Source organism: Lipotes vexillifer, unplaced genomic scaffold (genome assembly GCF_000442215.2).
Source record: "Lipotes vexillifer unplaced genomic scaffold, Lipotes_vexillifer_v1.1 scaffold982, whole genome shotgun sequence".
Lineage (NCBI taxonomy): Eukaryota > Metazoa > Chordata > Mammalia > Artiodactyla > Lipotidae > Lipotes > Lipotes vexillifer.
The window spans coordinates 1,602,378-1,613,428 of record NW_006789467.1 but is presented as its reverse complement, the minus strand read 5'-3'; the positions used below and the strand labels follow the sequence as shown (position 1 = coordinate 1,613,428).

The window sequence follows — 11,051 nt, the reverse complement described above, 5'->3', positions numbered from 1 at the left end:
AAAAAAAAAAAAAAAAAAAAAAAAAAAAAAAAAACCTCCTAGTATGTATGACCTACTGGTTCTGCTTCTCTGGCTGAACCCTGACTGATGCAAGTCATAAGCCTAATGTCTGACAAGATAGAATCTTAAAACATCATTTGGAAAAGATAAGCATGACATCTACTTATAAAAGTTATAAAACTTGACAGAAAAGATATATCCATCATAAATATATATCTCTAAAAATAATGCCTCAAAAGATACCAAACAATAACTGATATAACTGCAGAGAGAGAAATCAACAACTGAACCTGGAAACTTTAGTATACCCGATAGGGCACATTGTGATGGGCTGCCAGGGTCCCCCTTCAGGGCTGGGGCACCCGTTCCTCCAGTTGCCAGTGTGGGAATACCTCCCTGGGAATTGTCCTGGCTGAAGGGAGCTGCCCCTCTCAGGTCACACATCCTCCCCAGGGTCACTCCACTTCCAGTGGTGCTCACTGCAGGGGTTCAAAGACCTTGCCCCCTTGCCTCAACTTGCAGTCTCTCTAAAGGGCCATCCTAGTTTGAGTTCCCTGTAGAATCAAATGAGGCCTCTGTTGCAATTGTACAGCAGTTCAACTTTTTCCTCCGCCCACTCCCTCCAGGTATCACTTTTTAATAGGTATTTTTCTAGAGAACGCTATCCAATAACACCTCTGCACGCGATTTCCATCTCAGAATCTGCTTCCATGGAATCTTACCCTATGACAAGTGGTACCAGCCGAGATCCTAGGAAGGCAGACTCTAAGATGGGATTTGGGTGAGAGATCACTTGTCAGCTTGCTGGCAACGAGGACCCTATCACTTGTGATTGATGGACTACTGATAGCACATGTGAGGCTGTAGTGGCACAATCATTAAAACTGTCCCTGGTGTTGAACCAGGATGGGATATTGATGGGAGGGAGCCGCTGGTGGGTGCTGCATCTTAGATCTTTAGGAGTTTGGGGGAGGTAGCAATTTTCCAGACTGTGGAATTGAGTGGCTATTACTGGGAGCCATCGACAAGGACAGGCAGAGGGTGGTTAATCACCAAGTAAAGGGAAAGTGTGAAAATCAGAGGGCTTCTTGAAGCCTGATGGCAAAAATGTAAGAGTAGCAAACTTCAGATAAGTTGAATTCTCAATCCCAGAAAGTTTGCTATGTCAAGGTCAGGACCTTGTATGGAAAGGAGGAAAGCCTGAGACTTGGGATGGGGACATTCAGGTTGATGTGGGCAAACACCTTTAAACACCAGTCCCTCTGGGCCTGCAAATGTGACCCACGCCTCCCAGTCTTGTTTGAAGATGATGCAGACAAGGCCTCTACTTTGTGATAAAACCGGTGCAGTCTACTCTTTCCTCCCCTCCTGATAACTAGACCAATAACTAGGGTCAAGTCACTACAAAAGCCGACCAAGGAAATGCTGGGTTTGATAAGGGAGGAAGATTCAGTTGGTGTGGGCCTGGCCAATCTGTGTCTGTAGGAACCAGGAGAGTACGGCTCTGGATCCCGAGGATGCTGGCCACGGAGCGTAGAACATATAACTGAGTGCTGGAGAGTTTATTGGAAAGGAGCTCACTTCTGTGATAAGTGTTTACACGCTCTGCTGAGGATGCCAGGAGGTGGTGCTAACACACTGCAAGAAGGGCTTTTGGTGGCTTGGAGAAATAGATGGCTCTTTGCTGAGCAGAGATGCCAGAATTGCTAGGCTCAGATAAGTGGGCAATCCAGAGCAGGCAGAGGGTGTAGGGCTGGAAAATGTACAAGCTCTGCTTCTTTGGAAGGCCGGGAAGACCCTCCGTTGAGATACAGAATGTGCTGGTAGGAGGGGTCACCAGCATCACTGAGAAGCTCTGTGGGGCGGACGGTAGGGGTTCATTGCAGAACTCGGCTCACTGAACCTCAGAGACAAGTCGTCCTCAGTAAGCAGTAATGCCAGAGTGGAAGGGGGGTGGGAGAGTGGAGGGAATGCTTTACCTTCTGAGAGCGATGAGGACAATTGATAGAACAAGGCGTCTCGACAGGGTGGTGCTCAGTGTATACAATCCAGTGGGATAAAGGCTTGGATGATCCGGAGGTTGAGGTTAACCTTTACCTTTACTGACCAAGGCAGAGGAAAACTACAATATAATCAAATTAGAATGGAAAGTGAAGACATCGCTGAGGACTTTACATAAATGAAAAGTATTATAAGAGAGTGCTATGAACAATGTACGCCCACAAATTTAGGTAATTTAGATGACACTGAAAATTCAATTCCAGTGATTCAGCAGGCGGCCGGCCTCTGTGCGCTGCCCACCTCTGGCCACAAGAGGGAGCGCGAACCCGCCCTTTCCGACCCTCCTGGAGCGCATGCGTGTTCCGGCCGTGGATGGGGCGTCTGGTCCACCAGAAGGAAAAAGCTTAGAATGCGCTTCCGGGCTTCTTATGCAGAAGCTTTCGTTTTTCTAGAATTCCCCTGTGTATTTCGTTCTTTACTTTCTCATGGTACCAGGACCTATTTTACAACAATAGCGCTCAGTGAGGCGTTTGAATGTCGTACGAATAACGTGAGGGAGTTTGTTTTTGTTTTTTTTGCGGTACGCGGGCCTCTCACTGTTGTGGCCTCTCCCGTTGCGGAGCACAAGCTCCGGACGCGCACGCTCAGCGGCCATAGCTCACGGGCCCAGCCGCTCCGCGGCATGTGGGATCTTCCCGGACCGGGGCACGAACCCGCGTCCCCTGCCTCGGCAGGCGGACTCTCAACCACTGCGCCACCAGGGAAGCCCACGTGAGGGAGTATTTTTATAAAATTCAGAGAAAGAAACGCAGACGTGGGTGAAGGAATGGACAGAATCTTGGTCCCTTCGAGCCCAATATGAGCTGAAGTGGGAGGGGAAACAAGCGCTCCCCTGGACGTGCTTTTATAAAGTTTTTAATGTTTCGATTTCCCTGTAACGTTGAACTACTTGAAAACATTGAAAAATTGGAAAGTAGGGGTGTTAAACATCCTGTTTAGTTTATACCAAAGGAAAACTTATATGTCTACTCTCCTGGCTTTACTGGAAGCAAGCTCATCAATAACATTTAAAAAATACGCTTCTTACCTTATCTCGTTTTCACTTGATATAATTGACATGTTTGGCAAGTTCTCCCGACCCAGTGACAATCTTAAATAATTGTTCATTAATTTCAGTTTTCTCTCTTGAAGGACCCCATCGTGACTGCAGTGGGCTGTTTATCCCCAAAGACTAATTAAGAAACTTTTCTTCATTATTCTGGGTAGACAGCCCACTTCGTAAAACATCTGTGTTAGACTTTTCAAATAAAGGAAAAAGAACCTTTCAAACAGTTTACTGAAAGCCGGGAGGCACACTTACTCAAGTCCCTTCATAAAGAGTAACCCTGAGCTGTGCGCTCGGTGGTCCCTGCAGATCTGTCTCTTGCTTCAACGGTGTTTGGATGGAACAGACACAGAGACGCCCCTGGTTCCAGCTTCCGACCACCCCCCAACATTTTTTCCAGTCGCAATCTTCAAAATCAGCCACTCAAGCTATCCTTGGCCACTGGGACCAGCCAACACCATTTTTTGAGCTTAACTCCTTATTACCGAATCAACCATGAGCTCCCAGATTTGTCAGAATTATTCCATCGAGATAGAAGCCACTGTCAACCGCCTGGTCAACCTGCATCTGCGGGCCTCCTACACCTACCTCTCTCTGGGCTTCTATTTCGACCACGATGATGGAGGGCATAGGCCACTTTTCCCGCGAATTGGCCAAGGAGAAGTGCAAGGGCATAGAGCGTGTCTTGAAAATGCAAAACCAGTGCGGCTGCCTCGCCCTCTTCCAGGACGTGCAGAAACCATCTCGAGATGAGTGGGGTAAAACCCAGGATGCTATGGAAGCCACCATTCTCATGGAGAACCCAAACCAGGCCCTTTTGGATCTACATGCCCTAGGTCCCACCCGCTCAGATCTCCACGTCTGTGACTTCCTGGAGAGCCACTTCCTAGATGAGCAGGTGAAACTCATCAAGAAGGTGGGCGACCACCTGACTAACCTCCACAGGCTGGCTGGTCCCCAGGCTGGGCTAAGCCAGCTTCTCTTCCAAAGGCTCAGCCTCAAGCAGCACTAGGAGGTTCTGGAGCCCAGCGGCCTTTGAGGAGCTCCTCTCTCTGCAGCCACTGGGCCGCTTGTTAACCGCCCTGGAGCCCTCTCCCAAGCCTTGGACCAAAGGGAAACAGTAAAGCTTTTTGCAGAAAAAAAAAAAAAAAAAAAAAAAAAAAAGAGTAACCCTGAGCCGAGCAGGTTGTGTGTGGGGCTGTTTTCACTGTTAGGAGAGGGGGCACACTCCGCAGCTCCCAGGGGACAGGCCCAAAGAGACAGTCTGGTGTCTGGTCACCACTGTGAGACATTTTCTCTGTAGTAAATCCTTGGGCTTGTTTCCAGCATAACAATGATGCTCATTGGACCAGAGAGCAATTTTTGTGGATTTTTCCCAGGAAAGAAAGTGGTGCTCTTCACAAAGTCTCCCTGCCTCTTGAAGGGTGGGGAGGTGTCTTTCCGGATTTAGTTTGTTAATCCAGCATTTCTCTTGTAGCCTTGTCATCTAAAAAATTATTTCCAGTTCTCCTGAATATAGACAGAATGACTTGAATAAAAATTACAAAACAAAGCCCTTTACTAGATACTAAACAAGTTAGCCTTAAAATTTTCAAACACCCTGAAAAAAAATGTCAAAATCCCATACCTGTGTTTCAGGTGGGCAGTCTCCCTGTTAGTCTCAACCATGTCTTTCTGCAACATGGTTCTGAGCTGTGGAAGAAAAATACATCCATACCTGTCCTGGTTGACTCCGCATAAAAAGAAAGACAAAATCTTATCCAGCTGCCACGATGTTTCTTCTCAAGTGTAGTGATCACAAGAAGACAACACATCAAAGAATATATGATCAGAGATTCCGAGGGCCATTGTCTGCATTTGGGAGTGAAGAATTCTGCAAAGCAGATTGAATGTTACCTGGTGTCAGAATGAGCGTTTCCCGTCTGTCTTCACCTATGAGCTCCTACTGCTTTCATCAGCTAAATCACAATATTGAATACAATTCTAGATATTCTGCCCATGTTCCCATTACCCTAACAACTAAACCCTAAGAGTAAGACTCTCATAAACCAAGGAAAACAAAACAAAACAGTGAGGGAGTTACTACTGTATGTTAATTTTATTTAAATTTTATGATTATTCAGAACTATTATATTGCGGAGTAATGATGGCCAAGCATGTAACTAAAATTGCTGTTTAAAAATTTGCTAAATGATTTGTCAATTATACCTCAGTGAAGCTAGGGGGAAAAACACACAAAAAAATTAAATTTAAAAACGTTGTTAAATGTACCATCAATGTGTTCTACGTTAGGGTGTAAAAAAATCATATATTTCAAATAACCATCTGGAAACAGATGAAGATCAGATGTTTTTCCACAAAGGACTTGCCCCCTTGTATACCCCTATGCGTCCTGAACATGGTCCCCATAGATGAGGTGAAGACTCGAATTGGCTTTCAGCGCGTTTAAGGCTAGTGTCAGCCTCCCTTACTTAAGACTCCTGAAGTGCCTCTTCCCATCCCAGCTGGTCTGCTGGATAAAGAAGGCTGCAGGCTGCATGGGTCTGGCTACAGCCATCAGCAGTCAGCAGATCCTCTATCTTACCAAACATCTTGGGACGCTTCAACAGTCCTGAGGCCTGCCAAAGCACCGCTGTGTACACCAGGCGGAGCCTCCGACTGGAGAGCCACTAGCAGTGGTTGGAGCTGGGCAAGGTCCCCCGCGAAACTCCAGGGCTGGCAGGACAGGACCCTTGCCCAGGTTCCTGAGGACCAGGTGCAGGCTCCCTGGGATGCCCTCTCAAACCCCTTTCCCTTGAACATGACCTGGTCTACCTCTCTTACTGGTTCCACACTGATACCTTACACTGCTTAAGGAGGTGGGAGGTCCTGGGCTGTGGAGCTGGTGAGTCCAGTGGAGCCTGGGTAGTGGCCACCAGAGCCCACCTGGCTGCTCATTCTGGTTTCCCATCGGCCCTTCTTTTCTGAACTGGCCTCTGCCCCTTCTTTGTGCTCCCCAACATCACTGCTATCAGATTTTGCAAAGCTTCCAGGGCAACCTTGCCATCTACTCCCTCAAGGATGCCCTTCATTAGGGATGCCTGCTTGCATCTCCCTGCCTGGGCTTGGGGACAAGGGGTGTGAATGTCCACGCAGCTGGGAGTCACCCAGACTAGATGTGGAGGTGTCTTTACTGCATGGAATGTGCCTGAGAGGAATTTAGGGATTTTCCTGAGGCCTGTGGAAAGGGTTGTGTCCCTAGAAAGTGGGAGAAGCTCCCATGGGGCCAGCCCCCCATTCACAACTCACAGGAAAGGCCTGAGCCGGTGGTGAAGACGTCCAAGGTGTGTGCCTTCCTACCTGTTCTGGGGAATTGGACTGGGATTTCCTCCTGTTCTCACCTGTGAGTCTCTGCCAAGCCACCGGCCCTTTCCAGGCCTCCTTAGGGAAGACTGGACCTCCTGCGGAGATGCTGACGGTTCAAAGGCCTGGTGGTACATGGTCGGAAGCTCTGAGGCAGTGGATTATTGAGCCCGCGTGGCCGGGTCTGGAGGGCGGGCCGCGGGGACAAGGAGGCTGCTGCAGGCTGAGGCTCTGAGGAAGGAGACAGATGGGCTCCAGGCTAGACATTTACAGCTGGCCTCTTGTTCACACCTCCTGGGATGAGAAGAAGATGGGCTCCAGCAGGACATTCATTACCAGCCCCCTGTTTACATTTCCTGAAGCAAGAGACACATGGACTCCAGAGCTGCATATTTATGACCAGACTCCTGTCTATATTTTGAGATCTGCACCTCGATATAAAAACCAGCAACAGAAATAGGGTAAATAACCAGACACTGGACATTTTTATGGCAGGAACAGAGTGGGACAAACCCTGTGAAAAGATCAGGAGGTCATACATTTCCCATCCTTGGGGCAAGGGAGACGTTGCACATGCGCAGAAAGGCTCCTTGGGAGTCTTAAAGGAGGGGGCACCACCCCATAATAGGTGATGCTAAGGCCGTCCCATATGTCTCTGGGCTGTAATCCATCTTGGAAAAAAGTTGCGCACGCATTTTAGGGAGGGTCCTAGGGCAGGGCGGGTGTGGAAAAAGAAACCAGATAATTGGCCAGAGGTAAAGAGACCCGGAAGACCTGCCCTATATAAGTGACTTACCCGCCTCTTCACTGGGGTCCTCCTCGTTAGGGGGAAGGCCCACACCCTTTCTCTCCGGTGTGCATCTCTGCCTTGCTTCTGTCTTAACTAAACAAATCATTTCTCTGTGAGCTCTCCCACTTGTTGTTTTGCTGTGTCTCTATTAATAAACTTGGTACCTGTTTTTACAGTTTTGCCTCCGTGAGAAATGCGTTTTTCATTGGGAGCAAGAGCCAGGGGGTGTGGTGGCTGGGATTCCTGGTTTTCATCCAGGCTCCCCAGGTTCAGTTCCTGGGCAGGGAATTAAGATCTCCCTTCATGCCACCACTCACTGTTGCATCTCCGAGATCATCTCCACTTCCTTCAAGGGCGGAGAGAACCGAGGTGCTTCAGCACCGAGGTCTGGACAGCACCCTCTGTCCTGGCAGGAGGCGCCCTAAGAGAACATGTCCACATCCCCTCGACCAGAGCTTGAGTCTGGAGGCAGGGATAGGGAGCCGGCCCTGGCGTGCTGACCGCACACGGACAGATGGGAGACAATTGGAGGCGGTGGACAAGTTAGGACCCTGGGAGAGCCGACCCAGAGCAGTGTGGCTGGCAGGACCCCTGGGCAACCCCAATCCTGTGCAGATGAGAGGGCTGTCCCCAGGCCCACCCCCATCCTTCCCTTCCATTGCTTAAGTGCAACAAGTGTTAAAATGGGGGTTTCTGCTAAGAATCTAAGACCTAAGATATCAGATACCTGAAGTGAGCTGTGAGGCAGGCCACCAGGCAGAATTGGAAAAAAAAAAAAAAGTAGTGGCTGAGAAACTGTTAGGGGATTGTTAAGCCCCTCACCTATACTGAGAGTATCAAAGGGCTCCTAGAAAGGGTTGAAGAGGATTTCTAAACGTTTGGAAACAGCTTCACAGAGGAAAGATGGTGGGGAGGTTGCTTGTCCCGTGGTTCAAACCTAGTGAGAAGTTTTAACAGGCCACCTGGACAGCTTGATATGTGTCCCCCTGGGGTTTGGGGACTCAGTGGCCTGATGTACATCTTTGCTTAAGAAACCTAAGGGGCAAGAGCTGGCCAGACTAGCTGTTCACGGTGAGTTGGAAGAGGTGTCTGCACACGTTTTAAAGCACAAATTTGGGGACAAAAGATGTATGAATTCTTCCCGTGGTCTAGACATGATTCATGTGCATGGGATGGGGGGTTGAGGGGAGTTCCTCTTAGCTGCTATCCACAGGGATGCCTGGAGGGCTGATCACATCTCCTAGAAGAGAGTCCTAAATGTTGCCCCAATAGAGAGCAACCAGCTGAAATAGTATTTTCACCAGGGCTAAGTGAAATTCAGAAGGATCCTCAGCACTGAGGGAGTCTCTCAAAATTCCACCAAAGTCCCAGAGAGTAGGACGCCTGCTGACAACACTACTGACCTACTGATGTGGAGACGTTCCCGGCACCCTTGTTTATCCTTCCTCCCCTGCTCTGACTCAGAAGGGGTCAGAGACACTCGTTAGCAAGCCGTGGATGGAAACCAGAAGTGCAAGACCAGGAGGGAAGGGACCCCAACTTTAATTCATGTTCAGAGACTAGACTATTACATAGGATGCTTGTCATATTCACAGCCTGGGGGAGTGTTTCTTATCACAAAGTGACCAGAAAAGTCATGGAATTGCCCCTCACTCTCTTCACCCTCTTTTGCTCCCTCATCCATGAGAAGGAGAACTAGAAACTGAATATCTTTGCTAAACTGGCACCTACTGCCCCTGTGCCTTCAAGGCAGTCCAGTGGGGTAGAGTGTGCTACCATCTGAATATCAGGCATCATGGCATCGTGGGAAGTGGGTGATGCTCATGTGACTGGCTAGAACTTCAGGGGTGGGGAGTTAACTACTATTTTTTTTCTTTTTTCTGTGTTAAATAAAATCTACCCCCTCCACTCCCTCTGTTCCCTGTTCTTTTTGCCGCACCATGAGGCATTCTGGATCTTAGTTCCGCGACCAGGGATCAAAACTGTGTCCCCTGCAGTGGAAGCGTGGAGTCTTAACCACTGGACCACAAGGGAAGTCCCTAACTACTATTTTTTTTTTCTTGGCCATGATCTGTTTCCCCTTCTTTTTTTTCTTTTTTTATTAAATGGATCAAAATTAATTCAGGCCCTGCCTTCAGAATGAAAAGTTTTTAGTATTGTTTAGCAAAAACAATAAAACCCAAATTGTTTTAACCATCAAAACAGAAACAAAAACAAAACAAAAGAGAGAAACTGAATATCTTTTTAAGGGATGATAGGAAACAAAGTCATTGTATGATCTCAGCTCACCGTGTACATGTTCAGAACACCCTCTGAAACAAACAGCAGGTCCCATTTGCTTCCAATCCAAATTCCTTGGAGACCATGCAGTTGGCTCAGCCTCTGCAGGAGAGCATCTCTTGGGCCAGGGGCAGTGTCCCAGGGCCTAGCTGGCTTGAGGTAAGGAAGCACCATCAATGGGAGAGACAATGGGCCCAAAGAATTTATCAAATACTGTATCTGTGGCAAGGCTGTGCTGTCTTTAAGTTTTACCTTCCTTCTAAAATAAAGCAATACAGCCAGCTTGGTGTGAAGCAGGAATGTACAACTAGATTAACAGAACATAATAATCTCTAGGAAATTTTAAAATTTAAAAATATCTGATGCATTGGTGCAGGTGGAATAAACCTTTGAAATTAAGTCTAAGGCAATTTTTCTTTTTCTTCCTCTTCATCCCTACTTTTTCTGTCTAAGAAGTGATACTCTACCCACAAAAAAATACCCTTGCCCCGGTTTTTCTAAAAATGTATGCTGCCGGAGCGGCTAGGCCAGTGAGCCATGGCCGCTAAGCCTGCGCGTCCGGAGCTTGTGCTCTGCAACGGGAAAGGCCACAACAGTGAGAGGCCCGTGTATCGCAAAGAAAAAAAAAAATGTATGCTGCCTTTGTTTTCTCAATGTTGAGGGGCAAGTGCTTATTCATCTGAAATAAATGAGCTGAGGGTTAAAACTGATGACTGAAAATCTGCTTCTTATAATGAAGATGAGATTGTATGGTAAAATATTATCTGACAATTTTACAACCTTTTACAATTTGACTTATGAATATATGAAAAGAGAATTTTATCAATTCACATAAGAAACTTTAAGGACACCATTAAAACTTTAAAATTAATAAGGTTTGCTTAGAACAAATTCTTAGGCTAGAATATCTACAAAATAGATTGAATGTAAAATTCTTGAAAGAAAAAGAATCTCAGGGAATTCAGAGTATTTGTTTGGCATTAAATTAAAATGTTACTCTTAGGAGATTTAAGTGAATAGAAAGGTATTGTTTTCTGCCTTAGCTAAAGAGGCAAGATCCAGTTAAGACACTTAAGTTGAAACTCACACTGAAATGTGGGATCTCTAGGGTTAAGTATTGCTTTCACTGGCTCACAGTAGCAAGGGAACCTCACAGGAGAGGAGAAAATGTCACTGCAACAAAGCCCTAGGGGACACCTTCCTGAGCATTGGGAATGGGGTGGGTGTTGTGCCCCAGCCTGTCCTCCAGCCAGTGGATCTGAGAAGGCATCTGACCCACACCAGTGAACAGAGAGCAGGGCCAAGCGTTAGCACAGCCCCATCTGTTGCTTCACACTGAGTCTGAACAGATTTTAAAGGATCAGCAAGAGTAATTTCACAGTATGAGTAAGAGAGAAAAGCAAGTTGTTGCTGTTTGTTTGTTTTTGTTTTTGTCTTTTTAATTCTGCAGAACTAGAAAAAGAGAGTAGTTCCTGACAGAAGAAAAGCATACCCCTGAAAATGATGGAAAGTTTCAGGATTTTTTATTTTATT

General features: G+C 47.1%; 1 pseudogene; it reads left to right on the top strand.

The window, feature by feature from the left end:
* The first annotated feature begins 3,601 nt into the window (after positions 1–3,601).
* Positions 3,602–4,118, top strand: LOC103081153 (ferritin light chain pseudogene; annotated as a pseudogene).
* The last annotated feature ends 6,933 nt before the right edge of the window (positions 4,119–11,051 follow it).